The sequence below is a fragment of the Lithobates pipiens genome, unplaced genomic scaffold, assembly GCF_037356315.1.
Source record: "Lithobates pipiens isolate NorthernLeopardFrog02 unplaced genomic scaffold, aLitPip1_a1.2 Scaffold_19, whole genome shotgun sequence".
Taxonomy (NCBI): domain Eukaryota; kingdom Metazoa; phylum Chordata; class Amphibia; order Anura; family Ranidae; genus Lithobates; species Lithobates pipiens.
In genome coordinates, this window is record NW_027507764.1 from 326,719,754 (window position 1) to 326,734,388 (window position 14,635).

General features: G+C 36.9%; 1 protein-coding gene across 2 annotated transcripts in view; it reads left to right on the forward strand.

The window, feature by feature from the left end:
- The window catches only part of LOC143996781 (cadherin-6-like), a 495,985-nt gene that overhangs the window by 162,950 nt on the left and 318,400 nt on the right, over positions 1-14,635 (forward strand). Inside the window, exon 1 of one of the 2 annotated variants that reach the window (XM_077492042.1) lies at positions 13,544-13,673. The exons of the other annotated variant lie outside the window; for it this stretch is intronic. The gene's annotated coding sequence lies outside the window, so the exon portion shown is untranslated. Of the gene's footprint in view, positions 1-13,543; positions 13,674-14,635 lie in introns of those variants that run through there. 2 annotated transcript variants of the gene reach the window in all.

Genomic DNA, 14,635 nt, shown 5'->3' on the forward strand with positions numbered 1-14,635 from the left:
TCTGTCTCTCCCAGTTGCTACAACTAGATACTTTTGATACAGAACACATACATAACATATTTTTTCACATGCTTTTGGGAGATTTCAGATGTGTTTTTGCTAAATTTAGCTGGGCTTGGATGTATTTCTTCATAAGAAAAGGCTTCCATCTTGCCACTCTACCCCATATCCCAGACAAGAATATTGTCACATGTACCACACAGCCAGTACGTGCCAGATATTCCTGCAGCTCCTTTAAAGTGGAAGTAATCTCCCCTATTGTTTTCAGCCAAGGAAGCTGCCATCTTTGTCTCTGTTTAATCTTCAACTGCTATGGTGCTGCACATGTGATTCGTTATGACACCAGCCAATGGATGGTTTGATCGTTTGGCTGAGAGCACAGCCAATGTGCGGTTAGCATTCCTGGCATGCCTTTTTTTTTTAACTGTTTAAATCCATGGGTTTACTTCCACTTTAATGTTGCTGTAGGCCTCTTGGCAGCTGCCCTGACCTGTTTTCTTCACGTCTTTTTATCAATTTTGGAGGGACGTCCAGCTCTTGGTAATGTTACTGTTGTGACATATTTTCTCCACTTGATGAGGATGACTGTCTTTACTGTGTTCCATGGTATATTTAATGCCTTGGAAATTCTTTTGTACCCTTCCCCTGACTGATACCTTTTAACAATGAGATCCCTCTGATGCTTTGGAAGCTCTCTGCAGACCATGGCTTTTGCTGTAGGATGTGACAAAGAAAATATTAGGAAAGACCTACTAGAACAGCTGAACTTTATTTGGAGTTAAGCAGAGGCACATTAAATGATGGCAAGTGTGTACTGGCTCCTACTTAACATGAGTTTGAATGTGATTGCTTAATTCTGAACACAGCTACATTCCAGTTATAAGTGGGTGAGCACACGTATGCAACCACGTTATTTTATTTTTTTATTTTTATTCCCCCCCCCCCCCCCCCCCCAACATATTTCAGTTTGCTTTTAAATTGAGTCGTACAGTTCATAGGTCATATTAAAGGTGAAAAAAGTTGTGAATTTATTTATATTTGTCTCATTATTGTACATCACAGAAACCTAACATTTCAATAGGGGTGTGTAGACTTTTTATATCCACTGTATAGATAAGCCTTATTATAGGCTTACCTATAGGTATAAACAATCCAGGGAAGTTTACTTCCTCTTAAATGTTTTTTAACCACTTTACTCTTTCTTCCTAATTAAAAGTTGACGCATACAAATCCACTTCTAATTTTAAGAAGTGTATATTATTTTTTGTCTGGAGATCATTATTAAACTCTTCTTGTCCTGTTACAAAATACTTATTTCAATAATAATTTGATCAGAGCTCAAAATCCAAGGAGATATTTCAAGTATTTCACCATTCCTGCCAATGTCAATTTTACAAACTTGAGACCTTTTCTTAGTCAAATGTTTTTCTAAACAACAACTGACAACCTGTGTGTATTGGCAAATGTAATTGTAGATCTAACATCGTTTATGTATTTGCTCTAGGTTGGCTGCTCCCAAGAGAAGCATGTCTCAAAGGTGTCTCTCAGTTAGGCAGCACACAGCTATTTATTGTTATTATATTTAATCTATGCAATATCATTTTTTGGATATTTCTGTCAGAAAATCTGTAGCACTGAACCTTGTTTTGCCATCAAGACAGGTTGTACAGAAGTTGATCTACTGATGGACTGCTGTACAGCCTCCCCGTCAGATTTTCCATGCCTGGTCAGGGCCTCTAGCTATAATGGGCAGTGCTAATCAGTGTATTCTGATGGCAGAGAAGTCTCCCCATTGTCAGAATACAATGACACAGCTGGAGGATTTCCTTGCCTGCATCAAGTGTGTGCATAGGGGAAATCTATTTATTTTTTAGTTTTTTTCACTCAATGACAAAAAAATATTCATCATGGGCTACCTTAGTTTTGATGTTATTCCTACGGCTTTCTATTGTGTTTTGGGGATGAGACAGCAATAAAAATCAACCACAACCCTTCCTCCCATATCCAAATTAAAAAAAAAACAAAAAAAACTTTGGCTGGAGTAGCACTTTAAAGCAAAGTAACTATTTTGTTTAATAACCTCATGAAGTCTATACTTATCAGACTATAATTTCCTAGTTACTGGGAAATTATGATAAATATTATCAACAAAAAGTCAAGCAGCAATTGAAACATGAAAATAGTACAAGATACCTAAGCAATCTGTTACAATTTTCAATTTTTACAGTGGAGCAAAGGTATGGCCCCAATACATCACTTCATTTGGGCACCAGCAATGCCTTATGAGATGTGGCATCATGTGGAAACTTGGAAACTACTACAAGGGTTGCTGGGGAGTAGTTTGTATCTACTATTTTCAGCTTTTGCATTTTATCTTCTATCAATCCAGAAGGTTCATTTCAAGAGTTGTTCATAAATGTACTTTATCAAGCCAACCCTGAACATATTTAAAACATTAATTTACTTGCATTAACCAAATTTATTACAAGCAAAAATGTATACATTTGGAAACATGGGATTAGAACAATATATCCCATGTGAAATGAGGCACAGTTGGAGTTAATTTGCTGGAAGTTTATAAATAATTGATAACTGAATCATTATTAATTGATTCAAAAGCTTTAGCAGCACAGGTTCTGTTTTTTTTATCTATTGTATAATCACTATCAGAGGAAAGTAATTATAAAGAAAAGAATGAACATGTAAAACTAAGATGAAAAACTGGCTGAAGATGAAAACTGGTCCACATTAAAGGGAACATGGGGGACAAGCAAAACAAGATTTTTCCTCCAGTCAACGACTTTGTTCATTGCATAAACGGAAAGAATTATTCTGAGACTGATATTGTTTAATGATAAAAAAAGCAATTTTACCAAAATGTTAGGATCATGTAGCGCCAGCTTGTTTATTTGATGAAGCATTGGCTAACAATGTGTAGTAAAACTACTATATCTTGCAAATGCTGGCTATATTTTCAAATTTGAGTAATTGTGCAATATCAATGTAGATGGTATGTCTTGTATAAAAGTATGTTTAATTTTGGTTTGGTGTGAAGGTGAGGAACCTGGTGTAAGTTTGTTTATGTGTGATTGATGACATACAGTATTTCAGTAGTATGTTGTAATGTTTAATTTATTGTGTTTTGGGTTAAGTCTTTTTTAACCAAAAATCAAAACATATTTACTACTTATTATACTAAAATGCATATTTTTATGGGAGGAGGAGGGACTTTTATTTTGTAGTATAATAGCTAAAAAAAAAACATTTATTTGGTATATATTCTGAGGCAAAATGAAGAAAATCTGTATTTTGTAGTTTGATCAGTGATGCCTTTTAAAACCATCATAATTGCTATATATATAAAAAAAAAAGTTAATTTCAGTCTGGAATTTTTTAATGAATAGTGGAAACAAAAGAAAATGAGAAACATTTGAATATAACAAAACATCCGGAAAAAAAAACCTAAGACAAAAGGATAGAGAGGATTGAATTAGACTATTGGTGTGCTACAAGAGACTTTTAAATTGTTTTCACTTACTCAGAAGAAACCTAAGGCTGACATTATGGGGTAGATTTACTAAAGCTAATGCACTCAGAGCCTGGTAGCCAGTCAGCTTCTAAGTTCAGTTCGTTCAACTAAGCTCTGGCAAAAAAAAAACTGGAAGCTGATTGGTTTCTATGCAGAGTTGCACCAGCTTTTGCACTCTTCAGTTTTAGTAAGCAACACCCTATGTATTCATCAATTGTGCCTGAAAAAAATTGATCAGACTATAGGTGGAACTCTGCTATAAGTGTAAACTCTACACCATGGTGATATACAACATATCAAGCACAACATGCAGTGATTAAAAAATCACAAGTGTAAAGAAGACTCCACTTCTATAGTGTTAGGGCATACAAAGAAACATAAAAAACATAAATGTAAATACAGCAAATAGTTGAAGCACAATCCCAGTGCAGTAAGTCCACCACACTTCTAATAGTGTGTAAACTTTGTTCCACCAATAGTGTCCACAAATGATTCACTGAAATGCTTCAATCCCACATGCTTGTGATCACCATTCCCAGAGTCTCACCAGACAATTTTGCCTCTTCGAAATAATGATTGACATAAAAGGCTCTTTGAGCATTACCACATGTGGACTTGAAGTGACGTCAGGATGCCAACCCGGAAGTGACACAGAAAATGTGATGATAGCCGGGAGTGGGTAAGACACCAGCAAGCCAGCTCATTGATGGGCAGCAAGGATACTGGTAGCCATTTTTAATTGATATGATATGTTACTTTTGAATATATGTTTGTGAGTAATTGTAATGGGGTTTAAATACATTTTAAATTGCTTTACAGTACTACACTATTGGAGCATATTCTTTTCATAACTGCTTGATGGAGACCTTTGGGAACATTTAAGTATATGGAAGAATATTGGATGGAAATTGGGAACTAAACATGCTATTAAGCCTTTTGTGCTGATCATTATTTATGAGAGGCAAAATTGTTTAGGGAACTATAGAGCAGCAGGTTTTGGGAAGAGCTTTGGGTGATTTTTTTAAGAAAAGATAGCTTGGGGCAGAGTTATGAATGGCTTTGTATGTTGTTGCTGGGCAACTGGAAGCCAGTGGAGGTGTCGGTATAGAGGGGTGGTAGGTAGATGAATCTGGCAACAGCATTCATGATAAACTGAAGCGGGAATATCCAGTATACAGGTTGGCTTATGAGATGTGAGTTGCAATAGTCAAGACAAGAGGTAATGAGGGAACAAATAAGTAGCTTAATGGTTTCATTGGTTAAAAAGGGGCATATTTAACAGATTTTATAGAGTTGAAGTCTACAATCTTTTGACAGTTATTGGATTTTGGGGCTTTAAGGACAGGTCAAAGTCTAGGACTATACCTAGCTCCTTGGTGTGAGGGGAGGGGTAATAGTTATAGCATTGACCCTAATGGAAAGGTTAGGGAGAGGAGTATGAGCATGGGGGATAATATTATAAGGGTTGGTTTTAGAAGGATTTTGTTTTACCAAATGGTGTGATATGTAATTTAGTCAGTTAGTAATGTGAAAGGAGATTGAAGGAGTGAGTTGAAGAGTTAGAGTCCATTTGGGTGTCATAAGCATAGAGATGGTATTGGAAGCCATGGGAGGTTTTAAAGTGACCAAGAGAGGAGGTGTAAAGAAGAGAAGGGGTCTATGGACAGAGTCTTGGGGACCCCTAAAGAAAGAGGAACGCTGATAGATAGAAGGAGAACCAGGAAAGGGCAGAGTCTTGGAGGTCAAGGGAATGGAGTTTATTGAGTGAGAGACCACTGGTTAACAGTATCAAAAGTGGCAGAAAAGTCATAGTATTAAGTATGGAGTAGTGGCCATCGGTTTTAGCAGTAAGTAAATCATTAGTGAGTTTTAGTAGGGTAGTTTCGGTGGAGTGCTGCAAGCAAAAGACAGACTGCAAGGGGTCAAGAAAGCTGTTGTCAGTGAGGTAAGAACTCAGACAGCTGTAGACTAAGTGTTTTAAAAGTTTAGAATCAAATTGAAGAAAGGAGATGAATCTTCAAGTTGTTCAAACTGGTGGGGTCCAGTGAGGGCTTTTTGATTTGTGCATGCTTTAGAGGGGAGGGAAAGGTGCCAGTAGAGAGGGAGAGATTGAAGATGTGAGGGAGAGAGCATAGGATAGAGTAAGAGGATGACTGTAGCAGTTGGGAGGGGACAGGGTTCAGGAGACAGGTGGTGGGATGAGCATCTGAGAGAAGTTTGGTAACCTCCTTTGTAGTTGTCAGGAAATAGGAAGTATTGAATGTGCTGTTAAACAGGGTATGTTATTTAGGGAAGAAATAACACTTGTGTGCAAAGGATGGGTAGAGGGAGCATATTAGAGGGTAGAGAGAGTAGGAATCAGACTTCATAAGAAATTTTACAAAAATGTTGGTTTGCTTGCAGTCTCTCCAGAGTGGAGCATAGTTTCTTCTTGTTGTATCTTCTAACTCAGTGGTCATCAACCCTGTCCTCAGGGCCCACTAACAGGCCAGGTTTTTTGTGTTACCTTGGGGAGATGCAGACTAGAATACTGCAATCACTGAGCAGCAAATTATATCACCTGTCATGTATTTCAGTTATCTTGCAAACCTGGCCTGTTAGTGGGCACCAAGGACAGGGTTGATGACCACTGTTCTAACTGCTTTAGTTAAACTGCAGCGTTTTACTTAAACACTTTTGCAAAAATATTATGCAATCTGTGACTACCCCATCTGTGACTTTCGCCATAAGCCGATCTAAAATTATAGGAAAATAGGGCAGGGAAATATTTGTCAATTGATCAATTAGGAACTAATAAGAGACACTTGAATGGAAAGGGAATTTGTTAGAGAACAGACCAGCCAAGGACAAAGGCTAAAACTATAAAAGGTAATTGATTCTTTGATCACAAAAGGCCCCAAGAGGTGAGAATCAATCACCAAAAATATAGACAAGTTTAAAGGGATCTTTGATCATTTAACATATATTCTTATAGTGACAGGACATATATTGGAGATGGTTAAACATAGATTTACAAGCAGCCTTTGGCGTAATGATTGCATAATGTCAGTACATAGCATGGAGATGGTTAAACATGGATTTTCAAGCATCATTTACCATGTAAAAAAAAATTGTTTTGTGCATCGACTATTAAACTGCTTCTATCTGCCAGAGCAGCCTTTCTCAAACTTTTTAATGCAGCGGAGCCCTTGAAATTACTTTTCAGGCTCAGGACACCCCTACTAATAATTACTATATCTACAGCGCATAGTACATTTGCATGATGGTCACTGGGAAGAATGCTTCTTACATTTGTGGTGACTGGAATAACCCCATCACTTACAGATAGATAAGAAGATCATTGGTGTCATTGGTCACTTTTCTGAGAGACAGGAATTGCTCATTGCTAAAGGAACTCCTTGCAACCCTAGGATTCCACAGAAATTCTGGTTGATAAAGGCTGTGCCAGAGAATGTTAAACTGATACTGTAATATGAACGTGTAAAGCTAGCCATAAACAGCTCAATTTTCTCTCATTCATCCTAAGGGCTGATCAATAGAAAATCAATTGATTTCCCACATCAACAGCGTGGAAGGAGGAATCTCCTTTTCTGGCAAATGTATTTAGCAGCTCCCACAGTTTTGCACAATCAATATTTGTCAAGCTGGGTGGTGCTTGCATTGCCACCCATAGTTTGAATTTCAATTTAGAAGGAAACAGCTGAAATTCACACCACCTATGGCCAGACTAGGACTCTTTCTGAAGTTTAAAAAAAATATGTTTCCGTAAATAGGGTAGACGTTCTATTCGTCAGGTTTCTGCATGACAGCTTGTTCTAGTCATTTAGAATTTGCTGGGCAGAATAACTTGCCCAGTTCTATGCAATGAAAATAGAGAACCAGAGAAGCTGGGCAGAGTTTGTTGAGCCAGGTGATGTTGACAAGGCCACCAATGATTCAGATTTCATCCGATTCACAAGAATTAGCCAAATTTTGAGCTGCATATAGCCAGCATCAGAGCGCTCATCACCAGAATTTTATCACTTTAGGTGACTTCACTTCATCTTCTCACTGCTGGCCTGCTTCAATAGATATAAATAAAATATACCCAGCAGAACCCCTGAGAAAACTGAAAACATTTTCTAATGGAAAATCCTGAAAGTACAGTAAAATCCAATAAATGGCGAAACCTGAATACTTATTGTTTTAAATTACCTACATTATATGGGCTTAAAATTTGCATGGGCTACTTATGAACAGTTTCACATTTATTCATTTTCATTGGACAGATATTAATATTGATTTTTCTTACCTTTGCTATTGTATATTTTGCAGTGCGGTAACAGGACTAGCAAATGAATAGGACAAGTAAATTAACAAGATTTATTAACCTATAAAGTGCTTGAATTTATAATTGTGCAGCCTTCCTGAAATGCCTTCTATAGAATTATTGCCTAATAACTTTACAGTGAAAAGAAAATGAATGGAGTATTGCTTTCAGCATGCATGTCTCATACCGCTGTAATTAGCTCTAGAAAGGTGATTTCTCTGTCACCTTACTATACAAGCATGTTTAATTAAGAGTTTGCTGTATCCTCTGTAAGCGGAATAAGTTTGCTAGAGAACGTGGTCATGAAAAAAGAAAAAAACTGATTAAAATAAAATAAGTTAGGGCATATTTATTGAGGTACTATAAAGAACAAAAGTAGCAGATACCCAATGAAACCAATCCTGCTTTTACTCCCTTAGTCTGATGATTTTGCATTGATTGCCATAGGTTATTGAACTTTCAACAGCAGTGTTATTAAATAATATTCTTTTGGGTTTATTTAAAACTATTCTGCCACTTGTGAAACTATATCACAGTATTGCAGGACACTATGACATCACTTTTTTTTATTGTTCAAGTTTTATTGATGAATCTTGTAAGTCAAAACAGTATGAACAATGACTGAATGACATAGGAATTGAAGAAAAAGGTGCATCCCATAATAGAGACAAACAAAAGCATCATTGAAAAAAGTGTAGTTCTAGTAAATGAGGACTTGCTACCTCGATAAACTGTATATGTAAAGAGAACATAGTAGATGAGCCAAAGTTCTGCGCAACAGTAGCAGCATTGATGGTTTATGATACAATATAAGTAAGAATGTGAGATACAGTATGCTGGAAGGATGTTTAGGACAACACAGTCACCAAGTGTATGAGATAAAAAATAGTGAAGAAGGCAGAATAATAATAGAGTTTATTGTAAGGAGGGGATGGGGGCAGGGGCGGACTGACCATTTGGGCACTCGGACACTGCCCGGGGGCCCCATGCCACTAAGAGGCCCCATCAGTGTTGTCAGCCTCAATAAAACCAGGGATTTAAAAATCTGTATTTTTAAAAAAATCCCAAGATTAGAGCTGCCCCGCCTCTCCAGTACCTTTTCAGTGTGTGTATGTGTATTCTGTGTGTGTATACTGTGTGTGTATACTGTGTGTTTGTATATTGTGTCTGTGTGTGTATACTGTATGTGTGTGTGTATATACTGTGTGACCCCATAATCTATTGTCAGGGGGCCCCATAATCTCCTCTTATTTCCCGGGGGCCCCTAATCTCCTATTGCCCGGAGGCCTCATGTGTTGTCAGTCCACCCCTGGATGGGGGAGTTACCAGGGCAAAACAACTGATGGTCTGCGGGTGAGTAGATGTAGGTAGTGGTAAGCCTAGGTTGTCAAGGGATTAACGGGAGTTCATAGAAGTCTGGAGGTGGGAAGTGGGCCACCAAAGGCTGCCATTGTTTCATATTTGCAGACTTTGTCAGGATAGATAGCATTGATTTTGGCGTGTATCATGGGCCTGGGTATGAAATTACTTTTTTGTTAATGCTGCTGTTGCCAAGTGATCAAATGGAAAGAAAAATGTTTCTTTAAGTCCCATCTGTTTAAAGTGGGAGTACCATAACATGGAGTCAGAATCTGTCAACACTGCTCTGTTCCGGATGTGCAATTGGGCAACAGAAAAAGTGTATATGCTCAGGAATTTGTTTTTGATTTTTTAACACGATTGACTTCTAAAAGTGTTTTAGAGTTTTTTTTTTTTCTTTTATAACAGTCAGTAAAGACTTTTTGTAACCCTTAACAGTCTTATGGGTTTTTTATATCTTTTTAGTAGCACATATTGCAGAATCCTACTGTGAAGAGCAGATAAGCAAAATTCTGAGCTTATTTATGACAGAGATTGCTAAGTGCACACCTGAACCTGAGCTTATGGGACGTCAGATATCCCTCACTGGAATTACCCATCTTTTTAATTCCCATTATCCTAGATCCACACACTCTTAATCTGTGACCTTGACTTTTTAAACCATGTGTTCAATAAATATCAAAATTGAAATATGTGTGTAGTTTGTTAATTAAGACATGCTTTATAATTATTACTATGACTTTGATGCAAATCCCATTTGAGGAAACATTCACGTAGAAATCCAGAAAATTCCTAAGGGTTCACAAACCTTGTTTTCTCTAAAATTGAATTATTCACAATGTCTGCGTTTATACAGCATTCACCATTTTATTTCACAACATTCAAACAATGAAAGAATTGATGCTAATTTGTGTTGCCATTGCTGATTATCTTCTAAAAAGGACAGTTACCATAATAACCAGTTGTGGTAGATTTACTAACCACTTTACCACTGGAAGATTTACCCCCCTTCATAACTAAGCCTTTTTTTTGTAATAGGATACTGCGTTACCTGAACTGACAATAGCGCAGTCATTCGACACTGTACCCAAATAAAGTTTATTCCCCACAAATTTTTTCCCCACAAATAGAGCTTTCTTTTGGTAGAATTTGAACACCATTGCTTTTTATTTTATTAACAAAAAAAATTGTTTGTACACACATTTTGTAAACAAAAAAGAATGACAATTCTTTAAAAAAAAAATATATATATATATTTTTACTTTCTACTAAAAAACATAGCCAATATTTTTTTTTTTATTTAGTTTCTTCATAAATTTATGCCAATATGTATTCTGCTACATGTTTTTGCTAAAAAAAATCCCAATAAGCGTAAATTGATTGGTTTACGTAAATGCTATAGCGTCTACAAACTATGGTATACAGTATATTGTATACTGCTACTAGTAATGGCAGCAATCAGGGACTTAGCAGGACTGTGATACTGCGGCAGACAATCGGATATTAACTGACACTTTTGACACTTTGCAGGAACCAGTGATACTAAAACAGTGATTGATGCTAAAATTAAGCACTGTCACTGAACTAATGACACTGGCTGGGAAAGGGTTACACATCTAGGGTGATTAAAGGGTTAACTGTGTGCCTATCCAAGGTTTTTGTGTACTGTGTTAGGTGCTTTTACTTGGAGAAGTGATGGATTGTATTCCCTGCTTTGCAAAATCCATCCCTTGTTTTCAAAGCTTTGCAAAAGCCATCCCTTCCCCCCCTGTCAGAACAGGGACCTGTCTTGTTTACATAGGCAGATCTCTGTTCTGTGTGTTTTACCGATGATCAATGGGTGCCAGTGGACATCCAGTGCCTGGCACCCACAGATCAGCTTCTGCTGTGATCAATCATATCATTTTCTAAACCCAGCAAACATGTTCTAAATTTGTTTTTGTTTTTTGCTGCTAAAATATCCCATGGGGAGTGTCTCTATATCTTTTTTCCAATCATAGCATAAGCAACCTGCTGGCAGTGCGTGCATGCCCCCTGCAGATGGAAGTGCAGAATCACGTATATATAAATTATATATATATATATATATATATATACAGGCATACCCCATTTTTTAGTACACAATGTTTATTTACTAAAGCTGGAAAGTGCGAAATCAGGCTCACTTCTGCATAGAAACCAATGAGTTTCCAGGTTTTATTACCAAAGCCTAAGTGAACAAGCTGGGGTTAGCTCATTGGTTTCTACGCAGAAGTGAGCCTGATTTTGCACTTCCCAGCCATAGTAAATAAACCCCATTGTGTACTTGGGGTATGCCTATATATACATATATATATACATGTACATATGTGATTCTGCGCAGAAGGGCCGCTCTGTAGCAGTAATTCTGCTATGGGATGTTCCTGAAGTTACAAAAGGAATAGAAACTGTTTACTTTCCAAAGTGCACGTTCACATAATCCACATCAATAAAACCTCATAAAAGCGTTAAAATGTAAATGTAATTTAAAAACATAAATTTCTTTAAAATAATACCTTGTGATTCAACCATGAAGATCATGCAGGTAGGTTAATTGGCTTCTGTCCAAAATTGGCCCTAGTATATGAATGGGAACCTTGGATTGTGGGCTCCTTAAGGTTAGGGACTGATGTGAGTGTGCAAGGGATAGGGACAATTGGAGACACTCACTCAGGTTAAACTAGATGGACTTGTGTCTTTATTTAACCTTACTAACTGTGTAACTACTATATGTAAGTGTTAAGGAACTTTCACTTATAGGGTGGCAATGTTCCTTTCCTGTCTCCATGATGCACTTATGGGCTATCTTGGGGGTCCAATGGAGATTGCAATTGGCTATTTTAGCATACATTGCACAGGCATGGTCCACTGTCTTAGCATCAGGCAACCTGCTCTGAGGAATGCTATGCAACTATTGCTAGAATGCGTGCATATAGAGAAGATGTGCCTGCAAAGAGGCTGCAGAAAATCAGCAACACTGATATCTAGTGAAGGATGAATAAAATGTGCATAGTGGGATATTGCCTGACCCAAGCCCCTGACGAAGTCCAGTGTGATGAAATGCATAGGGAGAATGAAGAGTTTGATATCATGCTGGGAGGATCTATGACCTCTGGATGAGTTGGGGTAATTTAGGAGTACAGGCATACCCCACTTTTAAGTACACAGTGGGGTTTATTTACTAAAGATGGAAAGTGCAAAATCGGGCTCACTTCTGCATAGAAACCAATCAGCTTCCAGGTTTTATTACAGAGAAAATTGAGTACTGTCCATGATACTTTTTTTATTTGCTCTAACATACAATTTTTCAGGACAAGCTTCCAGGTTTTATTACCAAAGTTTAATTGAACAAGCTGGGATTAGAAGCTCATTGGTTTCTATGCAGAAGTGAACCTGATTTTGCGCTTTCCAGCTTTAGTAAATAAACCCCATTGTGTACTTAAAAGTGGGGTATGTCTGTACTGCTGTGTTATCTGTTTTAACGAATCTCATAGCACACATTGCACTATTAAAATGTGAATTTTATTTCCTCTTTTTATTGAAAAAAAAAATATTAAGCTATATTATTAGCGCAATCTTCTTTCAATATAATATAACATATACCACTAAGTGAAACCTGTGTTCATGTACCTGTGAATCCAGGATCAAAACAGCCCAAAGAATAGGCTTTTCAAACTAACAAAGGTAACAGTAGGCTTCTTGTGATGCCTGCTCTTTGGAAGGACTTTTACTTTTAAGTTTAAAATGTTTGACATGCTCACTTTAACAAGCTAGCACAAAGAGCAACAACAATGTAAAAAATGGAGAAGCCCATAACAAGCACTTTGCACATGGCTCTTAATAAATAAGGTCATTTGTGTTGTTCTCTAACAATGGCGGCAATCTAGTAAAAGTGTCAAGTGCTCTGCAGCCAGTACGGAATGAAAAAAAAATTAAAAAAAAAAATCTAATTTTCTTAACTAACTGTCTAGGAGAACTGGTTTACGAAGGTGTTTTGTTGTTGGCTTATTTAGGCAGCAGTTTATTATAACGCTAACCGTTTTTAGTGAGCTCCGAATGTTTAGGGTACTTTACAAGTGGACATTAAACAGCAGTAACAATAATGTAAGTAACTAATTATAAAGCTTGCTGCAGTTGGCAGAAAGCAGTAGCTGATTAGTCACATCTAATGAAATAAAAAGCAGATGTTTTCTTGGGAACTGCTTAACTACATGTTTCTGTGCTGGAAATACAAGCGCTACTGCAGTCGCTTCTGTCATAGTCATTAACTGGTAGCTTCTAATAGGACATTCTGCTGTTCCTGTGGATACAGTAACCTTTGTGTACTGTCTCATTTTCCGATCGCTTGGGCAGACACTTGACACTCTTTACCTCTGCCAGCAGTAAATTGCAAGGTTGTTTAAATGCTGAGACAATGCAACCTATCAGGGCCCACACAAGAGTGAAGTGTTTAAAAATGTAAGTAGCATAACGAGCTAAAATAAATTTCTATGTGGGTTATAGATTCTTTTTTTAATCCTTAGATTTAATGTATACAGGAGGAGAATTTCTCTGTTTGTAATGGTATATGGTGCAGCATGTGGCTTGGTTTTCTAGTGCATGCCGATCGTACTGTCTTCCTTTTCCTGTAATTGTACCTAGGAGAATAGAGCAGCATGTATTAATGTCATGGTGGTTATAATAGGGCAGAGAGAGAAGCAAGAGTGAGAAAGCAGTAGGAATGGATGGGAAGGGAAAGGATCTCGTAGAGACAATTGCACATTTCAGGTCTTGCGATTTCTGACAGATTTAGAATGACCCACCAGCCGAGTGACAGGTTTAAAAAGACAACATAATTATTAGTGTGAGTGCATTGCTGAGACCTTATTCTATCCATTCCATCCGGCATCAAGTGACTAGCTTTTTTCTTTTTCTTTTTTTTTTCTTTTTTTTTTTTTTTGTAGTAATGACATCTTTTGTATAGATTCAGTTTCGTTTGGTTTAACTTGTCAGCCTGTCATTGACAACATGACTAGAAACTGAGTTTTATTAATAGCTTGCGAAGGTCTGGAATCCTTCACGTAAATTTACAGAAAGTGTTATCAACTGTCAATATACAATTGAATTACTATAATATAGTATGACATTTCCTAATAAACAAGGCTGATTGAAGGCTCTTTATAATTGTAAAAAAAAAAGATTATATTCTGTATAATAATAATATTCTGATAGCTGTGTGCATTTAATACATGTAAAAAAATAAAAATAAACATATATATTACTTATATATATATTTTTCCAACTCTACATAACTCTATTTATATTTTTTATTGACATAAAGGCCAAGATGTGCAACAAACGTGACAGTGATATGAATTGTGACCAAGTATAGCAGTACCATGGATGCTGATCAAGGTCACCTTTTGTTCATATTGTTTATA